Below are 18,581 nucleotides of genomic sequence, written 5' to 3' on the forward strand. Positions count from 1 at the left end.
AAGAAATAATCTCTCTTATTTTCTTTAAAAAAAAAATGAATTGTGGGTTATGGCTGCAACTAGATTGCCATAACTTAAATGCTCTATATTTCATTTGTTATTCCATAAAATAAAGAAGGTAAGGAGATTGTCAAAGTGTCTCGGTGTTATAGAACATAAGTCACATAGAGATTTCATCTGTTCACTTTGTACGGTGAATCAGTGAAAAATGCCTGCATTCTCTCCCTCCTGTGTCCCCACATAAGAACTACAACTGACAAATGAGGTCTGAAATAATGTCAGCATCCATCAAAACATTTACCGAGTCCTAATAACATCCAAGGTTGCAGTTTTCAATGCTTTCAATATTGTAAATACAAAGAGCTCAAATCTTTTTATAAAAGAATCCAGGCTGTGAATAAATAAAAATATAAAATTGACAGTTCAACAGAAGAAAAAGATGAGTAAAAAGGGTTAGTGTGCAATATAAATGATAGAAGGTATTTAGCATTTGTACGTATCTAATGAGCTCCAATGTTACATTCTCCACCAGGCACTGTTCTTCGCAAACATTGCCTCGCTCAGTCCTCACTATCATGTTTATCATGGTGAAGTCCAAGACACTCACCAACACTTTATCTTAAGAAGAAAATAGAGATACAGAAGGTGAGGTAGCCTGCCCCTTTGTTGCACAGCTAACAAGATCCAGGGCGTGGCCCAGATGGTCGGGCCCACCACTTCCATGCCAGCTCTCTCCTCCAGAGTGGGAGGGTAGAACATGGGTCAGGGTGGAATTCAGTGTGAATGCTCACACACCGCAAACATCATTCTCTACAGAAGCAAGAAAAACCAGGGGGACGAAATGGAGAGTGTAAAACCCAAGAAACGGCTTGTCATCCAGCTGGGCTGTGCCCAACACCAACAGCACACGGTGACAAGTTACACACTTGGTGTGAACGAAAACTCGATGATCTCCTGCAACAATTCCCTGAGCTCTCATAGCCTCTAACCTGCAAGGCCATTACCAAGGCAAGAGGTACTATCTGGAAAGCTCCTGATAAATAGGAAGGAAATGCTGACTAGAGTGGGGAGGAAAAGGAGAAGCTGCAGGCAAGGTAGGAATGGTTGTATTTAAAGAGCACGGTCTTCAGTGAAATAAGTAGGATAAAGACAAACACCATATGATTTCACTTACATGTGCTACCTAAAAATAAGACAAATGAACACAAACATGAAACAGAAACAAACTCATAGATACAGAGAACAAACTGATGTTTACCAGAGAAGACGGGGGAGGGGGATGAGCACAGAAGGGGAGGGGATTAAGAAATACAAACTTCTAGCCCGGCCAGCATGGCTCAGTGGTTGAGCGTTGACCTACGAACCAGGAGGTCACGGTTCCATTCCTGCTCAGGGCACATGCCCAGATTACAGGATCGATCCCCAGTGTAGAGTGTGCAAGAGACAGCAGATCAATGATTCTCCCTCATCGCTGACATTTCTATCTCTGTCTCCCCCGTCTCCCTTCCTCTCAGAAATCAATAAAAATATATTTTAAAAAAAGAAATACAAACTTCCAGTTATAAAAAGAAATCATGGGCATTAATGTATGGCATAGGGAATATATTCAGTAATCTCAGAATAACTATGTCTGATGACAAATGGTCACTAGACTTACTGTGACCATTTTGTAAGGTATATAAATGTTGAGTCACTATGTGGTACACCTGAAACTAATATAATATTGCTTGTCAACTATAATTTTTTAAAAATAAGTGAAAATAAAGAGCATGATCTTTAAAAATAAAATGCTCACCTCCGTTCAGTTTGGTTATGTTCTCATTATGCTGCTTGAACACAACTATTTATTTCCTGAAGGTTTAAAGATAACTATCAATGCCTTCCATTCTAGAAAGCCAGCTCACCTCCATCAGAGTCACAAATTCAAAGTCGTCCAGGAACTGGGCTGATGCATGAGGGAAGAATGGAATGAAGCAGGGACCGGGATAGCTGTGAAAACCGGAAAATCAGTGCCCTGCCCAAAGCTACCTAAATTGCAAAACTTAAAAAGACAGTTCCAGCTGGACCCATCCCTAAATCCAACCCAAAGACCATCAGTTTGCAACCTCTCATGTATATCATTAATATTTTAACATCAAGATCTCCTGCCTGGAAGAGAAACTAACACCATCTGAGCTATCTCCATGTCCTCCCAGACATCTGCTGTGCTTTCCTCCTTCCCCCATCCTGCCGGCTGAGTTGTCCAGCCTCTTGTCTAGGACCAGCAGCTGCCTCTGCTCTGCTCCATTCTTCCCCTGACCCCATGAAGGGCTTTGGTCCATCAGTTCTTCAGTCTCCCGAGGTGTGACCTGACGTTTCCCTCTCTATTAGCCACTCACCATCTTATAAATCTGTGTAACTTTTTTCTCATCTTTAAAAAAACCACTTCCTTAACTTCACATCTCCTCCTAGTACTTGCTCTCGGCAGCAGACTTTTTCAAAACCTTACCTACACTCCCCATGGCCGCTTCCTCCCTCCCTTTTCCTCCATGGTTCACTGAAATGTCTCTCTCATCCTCATCACTCCCCAAGATCACCAGGAACCTCCTGCTGCTATATCACACCTTTCAGCTTTCTTGACTACTTTATAGCATCGGAAACCTCTGCCTGTTCTTCTCGAACCACTCCCTTCTCGTGGGTTCCATGGCAGCACACTCCCCAGGTTTTCCCTCAACAGCCCTTTCATCTTGGGCTTCTTTACTGGTTTCTTTCCCCGGACAACCCTCCAAACGGTGGCTCTGTCAGGGCTCCATTCTCTCACCTCTTCTCTTCTCAATCAGCATATTCCTATTGGGTCATCTTATCTACCCCCATGTCTTCAATTGTCATCCAGAAGCCTATAGTTCCAAAATGAATATCTTTAACCAAAGTCTTTATCCCGAGTCTCGATCCCTTTACTAAACTGCCTACTGAAATATTTTGAAGTTAGCAAAGTCCCTAACTGAAGGGACTAGCATAACTGCAGTCCCTCCACCACCCCTTAGACCTATGTCTCCCTCTTTACTCCTTGCTCTGCTAATGGACCCAAGCCAGAAATCTCTTCATCACTAAGACCTATGTCCTGCCTTTTCCTGCCTTCTTAAAATCTCCCAAATCTGCCTGCTTAGCTAATTCCCATGAGCAATTCCTTAGTTTACAAATAGATAATCTATTACTAGAATCACAACCCAGATCTCCTAACTCATCTCCATGCCTCCAGAGTTGGCTTTTCAAATTCATTCTCCACCGAACAGTTACAACAGTGGCAAGGCTGACCGTGCCTCCCTGCTGGGACAGTTCTCCGGGGCTTGCTACAGTCCACAGGGTAGAGTCGAAACTCCTTAAAAGGCAATGCACTAAAAAATATGTCTTTCTGTGATCTTTAAAAGTGTGGCAATTTTGATTTATTATGTATTGACTGTTTCAGGTAAGTTTGTGATAACCATTATAATAATAAGCTCTGTTTAGTATTCAAAATGCATATAAAACAATTTTGATTGGATTTAAAATTCAGCACTATTTCATTTCTCGCATTCCCAGCTTTATACACTGAAGACACTGCCTACTGACCTAGTTTTCAGGAACAATAATATTCAAAATGTTACCATTTACAATAAAATGCACGTATCTGAAAATGTCAAAGGAAAAACAAATTTTAATCCTCACTGGTAGCACAGAATACTCACAGGCTTTCACTTTTTTTGCAATTATCTAGAGTAAAAGTCAGAACAATTTTATTAGAAATATGAGAAGGTACATATTGTAGAGAGAAGAGAACAGTAGCTAGCCCGAGTCTCACCTTGGGCAACTTATTTAACACCTCTTGAACTGATTATTCAGCTGAAAAACAGACATAACATCTACCTCTAAGGAATATTTTAGTGATTAAATAAGATATGGCATGTGCTTGGCACATAGATTGTCTTCATACGTGTTAACTCTCTCCCCACAAGTCCCTGAGGATTGCAGTAAAATGCATCTTGCATTATGGCCATGAGATAATGCAAGGGACATAAAACAATATAAATTCCAACAATATAAATACTGTATCCTCAAAATATTGTGAGGAGAATGAACTTTGACAAGCTAAACACATAAATGTATACATACAGACATATGTAACCAAATTTCATCAAAACATTCCCCACGGAATGGAGGAATTTCCCCATCTACATTAGATGGCTACAGAAGAGGGCTTTCCTAATCTTACAGACAAAAAGCTCTGTAAAAGCCTACACCTGTGCTCTGGCCGGGTGGCTCAGTTAGTAGGAGTGTCTTCCCATACACCAAAAGGTCATGGGTTCTATTCCCGGTTAGGGCACCTATGGGAGGCAACTGATCAATATTTCTCTCTCACATTAATGTTTCTTCTCTTCTTCCTCCCTCTCCCCCTCTCTCCCTCCTTCCCTCCCCGCCCCCTTCCTCTCCCCTCCCCTTCCTCTCTCTCTAAAATCAATAAACATGTCCTTAGGAAAAGATTTTTAAAAATCTACACCTATGCTTTTCCTACAAAGTACTTTCTTATTTATATAAATTTGGTAATGTACTTGAAAATAACAAACTAATGCAACTTATTTGTTGCACAAAGAAAAATTCTTTAGCAAACTCACAATAAACCACATCACTTCTAGTGCTAATTAAAGACGACGAGGCTTCCTTGAGATTTGGGTAAGACTTTCCTGCTAACATGGGAGCAGTGCTACCAGGAACCAAATATGAACCAAATAATTTAAAAAGACATTTTAGAAAACTGGATTTTCACCTACCATTGACCTTAAACACAGAGTCCAAGTTTTTTTCAATGCTGTGACAAGGTAAAGGATCACTCTCGTTGATTGAGGTGGAACTTGTACCAAAACAGCTTGGGTAAAAAAAAGGTCAACTAGGAACAGGAAAGGCATCAATGGGTGTGAACCAGAAAAAGCACAATTAGCCAATGGGAAGGATAGCGGTCGTACGCCAATTACCATGTTTCTCTTTTATTAGATAGGATTAGATATTTCAATTAATTTGGAAGTTTAATGAAAACATGTTTCTGTGGAAAATGGTAACACCTTATTAATGAACACTTCATAGCACACTTTCAATGAGACTAACTATACTGCACAAGGTGGACATTTAGTCTAGAATGGCAAGTGCAATAAAAATATAATGTTACAAAAATGCATTTTAAAACGAGAAAACATAATCACAATTAGAAAATATTTATTTATTAAGCTGTCCTGAAACTAAAAGATCTCGCAGGTTTTCAATATAACTGCAGAAGAGACATCTAGTGGTGCAAAAAAAGTCACTTTTTCAGATAGGCATCTAATTGGTGTAACTGGATGTTCCCTTTCTCAGCAGACACAGTTGACTTCCACTCACCACCCAGTTCCTCCCCTTTCCTCCATGGGAACAGAGCCCCAAGTGCATTTATATATCAGAAAGCCAAGAGCTTATGGGAATGTTAGACCTCTCCTCAGCCCCTAGGATTTATCTTTCAGCTAATTTACATAAAAATCTCAACCAATCTCAAATTCAACATGACTATGGTTGACCTTGACATATTTCCTACAATTCCCTCTCTCTCCTGGCATCCCCATGTCACTGAACAACACAAGTTCCCCCAAGCCTCCTGCTCAAAATATCCATTCATTTTTCACAAGCATAACATTATGTACATACTTACTGAAAATTATTCCAAAAGATATTATAGCAGCCGGTCAGTCCAATTATCTTCCCCAAACTTACCTGCCCCCCAAAAAGAGTGCCGGGGATAGAAAGGCAAAATTATCTGCCATTCTCTCAAATCTCTGTCCTCACAAGATTCAATATTTATTCAATAAGAAATGGGACTTACATGTTTTTGACATTAGACTCAAACAACCAAGAATAATTCTTCCTATAAAGAGGGCTCAAATTTAACTAGAATCAAAAAGAAAAAAGTCTAATTGTCCAGAGATTTTTAGCTCACCCAGATCAATAATGCCCACACACAAATTCTAATGCTCTAAAGTAAAAGTCTGTGTTACTTGTAAAAATATGGTTTCCATACCAAATTCAAAATAAATATCCATGTCATTGGATGCACCTTCATGTGTTCCTTTCGCAGTCCATATCTTTTAGATTATTGCTACTGTCTTTCATTTTTAAAATACAGAAATTTGTGGGAGCCATCGGGTTCACTGACTGGATAGGACTTCTCTGCTGAAAAGTAATATGGGCCCATCATGGGAAGGAACAATCATTTCACCCTTCAGTTGCTATCTTTTCACATGGTTCTATCTTAATTCCACCTCTTTCAACCCGACTGAGGAATCATTAAAAACAAATACTGTTTTCTTGCATTTTATATTTCTCTTGGGGTTTGCCTTTAAATACAGACACTTAGCAAATGTTTGTTAACTGAACCACTTCACCATCTTGCCTTCCTAACAGACTCAAAACTCAACAGTATCTTTCTGTTCCCTTGCTCCCGGGGAAAACGGTCTCTAGAAGAGAAAGAGCGACATGGGAAGCAGTAGCCCACGGAGCTCAGCTGAGGAAAAGGTAACCCAATTACTGATGGTGTAGACTTTATCCCACTACGACCGAAGCCATTGCAGTCAAGCTCTTTAGTACAGCCAAGCTCTACTAGCAGACCACTTAGAAACCAGCCAGATTGGGAACACAGTTAAAGCATGCAAGGGTTAAGTTAATTAGGAACAATGCCTGCTGATAAAAATCTATAATATTTGTTCTCCATAACAAGGTAGATAAGTAACATTCGTATGTGTTTTTAAATTATTGCAAAATAGTTCCAACCCTGTACAACCCAAATCTGGAATCGGATTAATGATGTAAGCCCTGGACCCAGGTCAGCTTTTGAAAAATGAAACATCTATAAACCACCCTGCATCGAGCCTTTGGTTTAAACAATGATTGGCCCAAGCTTCAATGGTGAACTGGGCAAAACCTCACCCAAGCAAATTAGAAAGAAAAAAATTAAAATCCTACACACGCTTCAAAGTCCTTGCTCACTCCACCCCCAACTCTTTCCAGAATGTGGGCAACCATATGACTATCCCAGGTACAATGGAGCAGCAAGCAAAAAGGAACAAGGTCCCAGATGGTTCAAGTGAACAAACCTGCAATAAAAGGAAATGGGAATTCCTTCACTGATTCCCAGATGAGGCTGCTCTCTCGCTAGTGTCTAGGGGCCATAGAGTAGTAAAGTGGGAGAATTTGGAATAGTTGGTCTTACTAGCAGGAAATGCCTCTTCCCTGTTTTCTTGATGCCTGTAAAGAGGGATTTTCCCTAAACAAGGCTGACCTTCCGCTCTACTCACTCCTCCCTATTTTTCCCCCTCTTTTGAAATGTGAGATACCCTTAGAGAGCAAGCTAATAAACCCTACCTAGAACCTCACTCACCCCGCACCCGCCTGCCTTCCCAGGCTATAACCTAGAGGGCAGGCCCTTTCTTTCCGTCCACACTAAGTATGTCTCCAATGTTGTTCCCTCCACAACAGAGGTGAAATTTTGTTAACCATCTGATGACCCTCACAATGCCCTCTCTCCTCATTTGTTCAGAACTAGAGCTGGGGAGAAGGGACCTCTTTATGGGAGCTCCACAGAGAACTCACCAGCTTACAGAACTCACCAAGGAGTATTCATGGGAAACACATTAACTCTGAAACCAAATAAACTGGTTCCACAGAATGAGCTCTCTCACCCAGAGCGCTCAGCGATTCATTAAGCTGGGTTCAGAGAATGTTCTTGCCTTAGGGTCCCCAAGTGAATGCATTAATTGATGATAAAAGATCTATCTTTCATTTGTCAGGTCTTATAGGCAGAAAGGCCTTCCTTCTACACTTAATGTTTATAGTCAACAGTTTAAAACCTGCTCTTCATTGCAAGGCTTCTTAAAAAAGACCACAGCTATACTGTACCAAGTTACAACATTTACATCCAATACAGCTAATTATGTACTTAAAATGCTTTCAGAAGGTACTTTAAGTGAATATCAGATTATGTTCAATAACAGTATTCTCTACCACCCAATTATTCAAGGTATGGTGCCTCCAATACATCATTAATTTTTCCAGTCTCTCCCTACGTTTCCTAAGGGTGGGTACAATTGCCTGATCCTTTTGTACCAGTGAAGGAATGGAGGTTAAACAGCTACCCAGAAGTCAGATAGCAAACACCGTGGTGAACTGGACTCAGGCTGTAGCTCTCCCTAACCGAGCATTTACATCGCCAGAGCGGGCTGCCTCCTAGGGAACCCTGGCACCAAAGGTCCAATTTCCCCTAGGACTCATGGTATGTTGTGCTAGAATTCCATGGTGAGTTTTTGCTGTGTGCAGCCCTAAGAAGAAAAAAGAAATGAATGTATTCAAAGCACAGCAAAGCAGTGACCAGGGCAAAATGATCTTACTAACATCACTGTGACATTGTCAGCTGCCATTCATAAATACAGCATTAAACAAACAAAAAAATACATATAGCCCTAGCTGGTTTGGCTCAGCGGATAGAGCGTCGGCCTGCGGACTGAAGGGTCCCAGGTTCGATTCCAGTCAGGGGCATGTACCTGGGTTGCGGGCACATCCCCAGTAGAGGGCATGCAAGAGGCAGCTGAATCGATGTTTCTCCCTCATCGATGTTTCTAACTCTCTATCCCTCTCCCTTCCTCTCTGTAGAAAATCAATAAAATATATATATTTTTTTTAAAAAGGTGGCCTTCATCTATGAAGACTTAAAAAAAAAAAACACATAGTTTTTATACCTGTGAAGATCTTACGGAGTTAAAAACTGTTTAACATCTTTCCATGCAATCAGAGGTTTTACCCAACTATCTTACACAGAAAATATTTGTTTGATTTTTACTACAAAAAAAAGCTGTTAATATAATTTGTACTGCACATGCATGCATAATAATAATAAAAAGGTGTGTCAGGAAAAATGTCCAGAAAATGTCATATTGACTAAACCTATAGAAAATTATATTCAGCTAAGGTGGAGAGTAGGGGTTTTAAAAAAGAGACTTCGAACTTTCTCCTCCATTCCACAACTACCTATAACAAGGTTACACCTAACACAGAGCTTTTCACATACTAGTTGATAAATATTTGTTTGGTTGACAATCGTTTACATCTCAAAGAGCAACATATTTGCTTTCTAATATGTGTCTCAAAAAATCTTCCAATTGGCTTCTAATGGTGGAATTTGTATACTATACAGGGTGGGTGGAGGGGATGAAGCCCTTTAAATGCCACAGATACACTTAATTATATCTTCTAAACACTCATTAAGAGAAACGGGATGGAGACAAATCATTTACACTGCATTTGGACTCCTCCAATTTAATAAACACCCATGAGTCAGTTGTGCATTGCACTCATTGTTGTATCCCTATCACTTAGTCCAAATCCTGACCAGTAGGTTCCCAAGAAATATTTGTTGATCAGATGGATGGATGGAGGAATGATGGATGGAAGGAAGGAAGGGTGGATGGATGGACGGATGGGTGGACAGATGGGCACACAATGGATGAATGAGTGGAAATGAATTCTTTTAAAGTTGGCCACTTGATTATAGATTATATATTTAAATCAGAGCATTTTTTATCCAAAGGTATATTAAGAGATATATTTTACAGTAAAACAGATCTGTTAGAACCCAATTTAATTTTTTATCAGCAGCAAGTCTATAAGTACTTATAAATTAACTACATATCATATTCATTTATAAGAACTAACTTGTTATTTTCTACAAATTTGCCTTACATTGTAAACTCAGCTACAATATAAATGCTTCTTTCAAATTTACTTTGCTAAGAGACCTTTTATAAACTTCAAACAATGACAATACTAAAAAAATACTTACAAATATAAAATCAAAGGTAGGTTCAAATTGACCACTCAAAGGTCAAGTTGACCTTATACACTTCTTTTTCGAAGTGGGAACGGCAGACTGCCACATCATGTGGAACATCTAAAAGAACATTTCTGTTTGCTCAACATTATAATTTATTTTCCTTCAGTAAACTGTGAGGTTTCTGCACTAAATACATTTTAATAAATGCAGAAAATTAACATGCTAAATCAAAGCAGGAACATGATTTTTACAGAGTAAAAATGCAAGTGTTCATCAGAATTCAGGAAACGTAAATTTGTTTTTGTTTTTATTAAGAAGTAAGAGGGAGGCCCCAGCTGGTTTGGCTCAGTGGATAGAGCCTCAGCCTTCAGACTGAAGGGTCCCGGGTCTGATTCCAGTCAAGGGCACATGCCCAGGTAGCAGGCTCAATCCCCAGTGTGGGGCATGCAGGAGGCAGCCGATCAATGGTTCTCTCTCAACATTGATGTTTCTAGCTCTCCCTCCCTCTGAAATCGATAAAAATACATTTAAAAAAATATATACGTAAGAAGAAGTTTTGTAATTAGACCACTGAAGAGGCCAAAGCACAATCTAATTCTTGTTTATCCATGAGGCTTAGGCTGCTAGCCCTATGGAAGATTCCAGAATATAAAGTAACAATAATCATAAAAGTCATTATATTTAGACTAGATGCTTTTTCTGGTCAAAATAATAAAATTTCCCAAAGAAGCTGAACATTCAAATTCAAATTATTTCCTTTCATATCCATCTTAACTCCTCTTCATGCAAGCTTTCTTTTTTGCATATAAAGCAACCTCAATCCAAAGTATTAGCAATCGTTGCAAATAAAATCTCAAACTGGAGTGGATTTTCCTAGTAAGAGTCGGCTCTAGAAGGTGAAAAAAACACTCCCTAGAGCAGAACTCAGCTCACAGGCCTCGTGTGACCTGCCATTTCCAGGTGTCACTCAGCAAGGTGGGTGGGACTAGATGGTCCAGTAAACCCAGCCTAGTTCTCAGGGCACAGCAAGGGTCCTACCTTTGCAATCCAGCATCCCATACCTTCACAAAGCCACTCTAACTTTTGTCTTCATAGCTGCACTACAGTGGTCCTGGGCATGAGGCCACAGCTGCACTACAGTGGTCCTGGGCATGAGGCCACAGCTGCACTACAGTGGTCCTGGGCATGATGTTACAGCTGCACTACAGTGGTCCCGGGCATGAGGCCACAGCTGCACTACAGTGGTCCTGGGCATGAGGCCACAGCTGCACTACAGTGGTCCTGGGCATGATGTTACAGCTGCACTACAGTGGTCCCGGGCATGAGGCCACAGCTGCACTACAGTGGTCCTGGGCATGAGGCCACAGCTGCACTACAGTGGTCCTGGGCATGATGTTACAGCTGCACTACAGTGGTCCCGGGCATGAGGCCACAGCTGCACTACAGTGGTCCTGGGCATGAAGCCACAGCTGCACCACAGTGGTCCTGGGCATGATGTTACAGCTGCACTACAGTGGTCCTGGGCATGAGGCCACAGCTGCACTACAGTGGTCCTGGGCATGAGGCCACAGCTGCACTACAGTGGTCCTGGGCATGATGTTACAGCTGCACTACAGTGGTCCTGGGCATGAGGCCACAGCTGCACTACAGTGGTCCTGGGCATGAGGCCACAGCTGCACTACAGTGGTCCTGGGCATGATGTTACAGCTGCACTACAGTGGTCCTGGGCATGAGGCCACAGCTGCACTACAGTGGTCCTGGGCATGATGTTACAGCTGCACTACAGTGATCCTGGGCATGAGGCCACAGCTGCACTACAGTGGTCCTGGGCATGATGTTACAGCTGCACTACAGTGGTCCCGGGCATGAGGCCACAGCTGCACTACAGTGGTCCTGGGCATGATGTTACAGCTGCACTACAGTGGTCCTGGGCATGAGGCCACAGCTGCACTACAGTGGTCCTGGGCATGAGGCCACAGCTGCACTACAGTGGTCCTGGGCATGAGGCCACAGCTGCACTACAGTGGTCCTGGGCATGAGGCCACAGCTGCACTACAGTGGTCCTGGGCATGAGGCCACAGCTGCACTACAGTGGTCCTGGGCATGAGGCCACAGCTGCACTACAGTGATCCTGGGCATGAGGCCACAGCTGCACTACAGTGGTCCTGGGCATGATGTTACAGCTGCACTACAGTGGTCCCGGGCATGAGGCCACAGCTGCACTACAGTGGTCCTGGGCATGATGTTACAGCTGCACTACAGTGGTCCTGGGCATGAGGCCACAGCTGCACTACAGTGGTCCTGGGCATGAGGCCACAGCTGCACTACAGTGGTCCTGGGCATGATGTTACAGCTGCACTACAGTGGTCCTGGGCATGATGTTACAGCTGCACTACAGTGGTCCTGGGCATGATGTTACAGCTGCACTACAGTGGTCCTGGGCATGATGCCACAGCTGCACTACAGTGGTCCTGGGCATGATGTTACAGCTGCACTACAGTGATCCTGGGCATGAGGCCACAGCTGCACTACAGTGGTCCTGGGCATGATGTTACAGCTGCACTACAGTGGTCCCGGGCATGAGGCCACAGCTGCACTACAGTGGTCCTGGGCATGAGGCCACAGCTGCACTACAGTGGTCCTGGGCATGAGGCCACAGCTGCACTACAGTGGTCCTGGGCATGAGGTCACAGCTGCACTACCATGGTTTTTTGCAAGGTTGAAAGGCACCAGCCTCTGAATGGGGGTGCGCGTACATAAAAGCTCCTCACAGGGATAAAGATGGTTGTGTTGTCTCTTTCCATCTATGCCATTAAGAAAACAGGAGTAATAAAGGGTAATTCTTTCACTTCTTCATTACTGATAGTATTACAGATGTCTCCCTTTTGCCCCCCTGGATGATTCTTTCTTAAATGAAATATTTAATTAACCAAAACACTAGTAGACCTTTCTTCACCCGGGCCACACATCATGGTTTCCTCTAAGTTGCCCTGTGACCCTTTGGAGCCTCAGATTTCTCCTATGTTACTGGACCAGCTGATCTCTAAAGTTCCTTTTAAAAATAAGTTCTTAATTATATATCTCATGGATCTAATCCTCCCATGTCCTGTCTCACTAAAGTCACCCTCTTACATTCCTTTGGAAAGTCAATGGGAGTCTCTATTTTGGAGGAAATTCAGAAACATGAAGCTCTACTGAGATATCTACGGAAGTGAAATAGCTTGAAAAGACCAACATTTCACTGTTAAACAAGCAAACTCTTCCCAGCATCTTCTCAGAGCAGTAAAATAAATGAGCATGCGCAAATGACTTGGGAGGCAGCAACCCACAAGGCCAGGTCATTCTCACTAAAAGAACACGTAAATGGTAAGCACAATATATGCCTGAAAAGCAAAGAAGAAATGTAAGATACCTGGAGACCTGGAAAGCTAAGGGCGGTGGGTACCATACAGGACTGGCACTACGCTATGAGACATTTTCTTCTTAATTATTTTTGGCCTATTTTGCAACCAAGACCTGGACTCTTCACAATTAAAGAATCTTGCTCTCCACAATGAAACTCATTTTTTTCTTTCTACTTCCTAATGCACTCAACTTTCCATAACCAGCTGGTATGTGGCTAGCTCAATTATCACAGCCCTTTCAGAGTACACAAAAGCAATAACTGCACTTTAAATACAAATTACGGTAAGCATTTCACCTACAATATGCTGTGCCTCTTTGTTGGTATTTACTCTCCAACCATAAACTTTTATTAGGTCCAAAGAGCAAGGAAGTCAGACCCACCATACATGCTCTCCGGCTGGCCTGTGGGAAGGACCAGTGCCCATCCTGACAAAGCTATCGCTCATGTGAAGTGAAATGAGACCAACAGAAATGAGGCAGTGAGTTTTCTAAACGCTAAAACTATTACATTTACATGTCCATGTTTATTATTCTCAGACCATATCCTTCCTACATTTAGCTATTAAAGTAAAGATCCTCTCTTAAAAGAATGATGGGGAGAGCAGAAAGTAATGTTTTATTTGGAAAAATAAAATTTGGCCGTGATCTCCCAATCCGCTAATTTTATTTTTTTTATTTTACTGAGCCGGGCCTGGGTAAAAAAGGTGAAGTGATTCAAAACTATCAATCAGTAGTTACAAAGTAGTCAGTAATATTGTAATGACCATGTATGGTGCCAGGTGGGTATGGTGCCAGACTTGTGGGGGGGGGGGGGGGATTCTTCATAAGTTATACAAATGTCTAACATTGAATGTCAACTGTAATTGAAAAATAAAAATTAAAAAAATTTACTAATCCAGCATAACATCTAAATGCGTGGGAAGTACTGTCCCACAGAAGTATGAAAGTAGCTGCTCATGTGTAAAGAGTAACACAATTTAGCAAGAGTTACACAGACCACAGAATTAGGCTACCTTGAAAAAGCAAATGATGAAAACAGAATATATAGCCTGAAAGTTGAATGTGAACCTAAATACCTAGAAGTTCTCCCATCAGTTAGATTTGTAGCAAATATCAGTAAGAATGGAATAATTCTAGTGAGATGGTGGATGTACACAGCATACCAGTGTTAGCAAAAGAGTTAAATGCATATTCACATAGTATTGATGGTTGGATTTCAAAAGCAAAGACATTTAATGACGTTGAAGAAAATATGAAGCTTCCATAGCCACCAGGAAAACATACAGAAATTAATTTGATGGGATCTCAAACTTATCTTAAACCAACAACATTCTATTCTACTCTCGTGGCTGTCTTGATTAAATTTCATAATGCAAAACCTCAACACATTAAGTAAAATTACATTTTCAGGTAACAGGAAGAAAAATGCTGCACTATGTTTTTCCTTATTAAGGCACTGCCGTTAAGCATAAAACTTGAGTATTCACAACAGAAGTCAGGTTTACAAGATGAAAGCATGGCAAGAAAAATGTGTTTCTGAAAAATAAAAATCTTAAGAAAAACAAAAATGGCATTCTTTATCCATCTTGCTTAATGAAAGAGCCAGAGTTTAAATGTCTAATGTCACAAATTGTGTTACTTTTTGAAGCGATGTGGGTGCTGGCTTCTAGTAGTAACAAAATATACTCAAAATTGTTTTTACATCTGTATTTATAATTTTAAAAAGCCAAGAAGGAGGTTGATGAATTTCTGTTAAAAGCCATTCCTGTTACATGTAATAAACTAGTAAGTATTTATTTATAGTGTTTATTTAATAAACCATCCATTGAAGTTTAAGTGAAATCAACAAAAAGGAAATATGGATTGATACGTGATCTAGAGATTAAAGTTAGTCCTAAAATGTAAATAAAATATGAAAAGCGTCCTAAATTTTTTTAATCATGTACCCCAAAGGGTACTTGGTCCCCACACACAGCTGTCCTATAGCCCTCGATGGCAGTTCAGGAAGTTATCTACCCGTCTCCACATACGCCATCTCATTCCATCCTGGAAATTCTATGTGGAGTCCTTCTCTCCTCTCCTTCAGCACACCCTGTGAGCCCTCTCCTCCTTAAAGCCCAGCTTGGTATTCACAGGCTCCATTAAACAAAACAAAACAGCCCAGCCCAGCCCAGCCGGGGTTAGCTCAGCAGTTGAGCGTTGACCCAGGAACCAGGAGGTCACCGGTTCGATTCCTGGTCAGGGCATATGCCCAGGTTGAAGGCTTGATCCCCCCCCCAGGGGGCATGCAGGAGGCAACCAATCAATGATTCTCTCTCATCATTGATGTTTCTTATCTCTCTCTCCCTTTCCCTTCCTCTCTGAAATCAATAAAAATATATTTTAAAAAAACAAAAGAGCACAGCCAATGTGGCTCAGCGATTGAGCACTGACCTACGAACCAGGAGGTCATGGTTTGATTCCCAGTCAGGGCACATGGCCGGGTTTTGGGCTCAATCCCTAGTGTGGGGCATGCATGAGGCAGCTAACCAATGATTCTTTCATCATTGATGTTTCTCTCTCTCTCTCCCTCTCCCTTCCTCTCTGAAGTCAATAAAAATATATTTAAAAAAACAAACAAGCCAAAAACCTACCTGGCTTGCAGATACCCTCCTCTAATTCTGCATACCCACAGCATTCATGCCCGCAGTAGGATGCAGCACTAAACAAACACTGAATGATTGGTACATGGATTCTCTCTTAGATTGGGTCAGAGATAAATAATCTGGGATGACAAAGAATATAAATATTATTCATCACCTATTTTGGAAAAACTACAGTCAGTAATCCCATGATGTGAAATATAAATATTTCTGCAGAAACAAAGCCTTACTAGCAGAATTTAATTTTCACTCCAAACAAACCATTACCTGTGGTTAATGGACCGGAGCAGCTACACCACCACCACCCAGGAGCAGGACCAGCCTAAACATTTGGTCCGGAAATTCTATTCAACTGCAGAGCAAAGAGCACACACCACTGACTCACCTAATCTAATTAAACTTTCCCAAGACTGTGTCACAAGCAGGGCCACTGAATTCCCAGCCAGAAGTCACTGCCTACCTGATTACTCGCAGCTCTCCCTCAAGTTTTTGTTATTAGAGTAGGTCTTGGAGGCCCGGTCTTTCCTCCCCCACACGCTGCCCTCCACACCTGTAGGTTTAGTTGTTTTGGATTATTTCATGTCCTCCTCTTTGATGCATCTGGTGTGAATTTTTCCTTCTCACGCTGGGTGAGGACAGAGCAGTAGCCAGAGGTACCACAGAGACAGGGCAGGAGTGTTTTAAGGCAGTTAGAAGTGAGAGGGTGTCTGTGGGCTTTGAGAATAAAAAGTTCCTGGAAAGGTGACATTTGAAGACCCAACCTTCCCCCATCAAGCCATCAAGAAGCTGTTATTGTCCTCACTATCACAAGAGTATATATTATATATTCTCTTCAACTTACTACAGTGAGTTTTTCCCTTGAGGCATAATTATCCTTATATAAATTATACAGTGGTTAAGCATCAACCTATGAACCAGGAGGTCACAGTTCGATTCCTGGCCTGGGCACATGCCCGGGTTGTGGCTCCATCCCCAATGAGGGGTGTGCAGGAGGCAATCAATGAATGATTCTCTCTCATCATTGATCTCTCTCTCTCTCTCTCTCTCTCTCTCTCTCTCTCTCTCTTCCTTCTTCTCTGAAATCAATAAAAATATATTTTTAAATAAATAAATTATTAAATTATACAGCAGTGATTTGTTGCTGAGGCGGAACTGGGCCCGGATCTGACCATGAGCAGTGCTATACAAGATTAAGCAGATATGCAGCTGGGAACAACAGAGAAGGGGGACCTGCGCTCCAGCATCCCCCAAAATACACTGTTCCCTGCCACTGACGGGCTACATCCTGGACAGAACTGCGGGTCCTTAGAAAAGAAATATAAACAAGGCCGGGGCCAGCCGAGACATCTCCTTCCTTTCACCAGCTTGGATTGTCTCTGATGTTCCTGGCACTGGACTAAAGGATTCGAGGAGAAAGGAGGAGGGGGAAACTTTTTCTTCAGGAGCTTTCTTAGCTCAGCCTGTGTAACAAACTACCATGGACTGGAGGCTTAACCAACAAACGTTGATTTCTCAGTTCTGGAGGCTGGGAAGTCCAAGATCAAGGTGCCTGCAGATCTGATGCCGGGTGAGGGCCCACTGGCTGGTAGATAGCTGTCTTCAAATCTTGTCCTCACCAGGCAGAGTAGAGAAGCAAGCTCTCTGGACTCTTACAAGGACATGAATTCCATTCATGAAGGCTCCACCCTCATGACCTCCCCTAACCCTAACTACCTCCCCAAGGCCCCACCTCCTAATACCGTAACACTGGGGTGGGATAGAGTTTCCACATATGAATTTGGGGTGTTGGGGAGGACACAAGCATTTAGTCCATAACAGAAGCCCACAGTCAATGAGAAACACACTTTAGGTCAGTGGTTCTCAACCTTCCTAATGCTGCGACCCTTTAATACAGTTCCTCATGTTGTGGTGACCCCCAACCATAAAATTATTTTCGTTGCTACTTCATCACTGTAATTTTGCTACTGTTATGAATCGTAATGTAAATATCTGATATGCAGGATGTATTTTCATGGTTACAAATTGAACATAATTAAAGCATAGTGATTAATCACAAAAACAGTATGTAATTATATATGTGTTTTCCAATGGTCTTAGGCAACCCCTGTGAAAGGGTCGTTCGACCCCCAAAGGGGTCGCGACCCACAGGTTGAGAACCGCTGCTTTAGATACTAAAGGTTTTACAATCCATGAGAGATCAGTGCCCCAGCAGCAACCTGGCAAGCACCCCAGGAGCAAAGATCAGGGAGAAATTAATTCTGCCTCGAGAAGGAACTCAAGTCCCAAGGAAGAAATTGCTACTTCAACTAGATATTGGAAAAAGAACAAGAATTGACTAAAAAGATAATGAGGAAAGAAGTTCTTTAAAAAAAAAAAAAATGACCTTCTAAAAATCTCTCTCTCTAATTGCTTGTGGCGAATAGAGCCAACCTACCAATTTTAATCAGAGCTAAGCTAGACTTTTAGTTACTATTGAGGTTTCTCCAAAAGTTATTTATTTTCAGCTTATTACCAATTCAGAGCATCTACAAAAGTGACCTACTGAATTTGCAGAGGCGGCAAAATTCTTACAACAGTAATAATAATAGGATGAAACTTAATGGCTTTACTCAATAGATTACCTTTATGGCCAACAGCCCACGTGCACTCTCCAAGCCCACGGAAGTCCCTGGGAAGCC

At 41.9% G+C, this 18,581-nt stretch overlaps 1 protein-coding gene across 1 annotated transcript in view; it reads right to left on the bottom strand.

Moving 5' to 3' along the window:
• The window catches only part of CA8 (carbonic anhydrase 8), a gene marked incomplete at its 5' end in the record, with an annotated part of 82,760 nt that overhangs the window by 48,862 nt on the left and 15,317 nt on the right, over positions 1-18,581 (bottom strand). The window lies entirely within an intron of this gene.

The sequence above is a fragment of the Myotis nattereri genome, assembly GCF_964212035.1.
Source record: "Myotis nattereri genome assembly, chromosome: 17".
Lineage (NCBI taxonomy): Eukaryota > Metazoa > Chordata > Mammalia > Chiroptera > Vespertilionidae > Myotis > Myotis nattereri.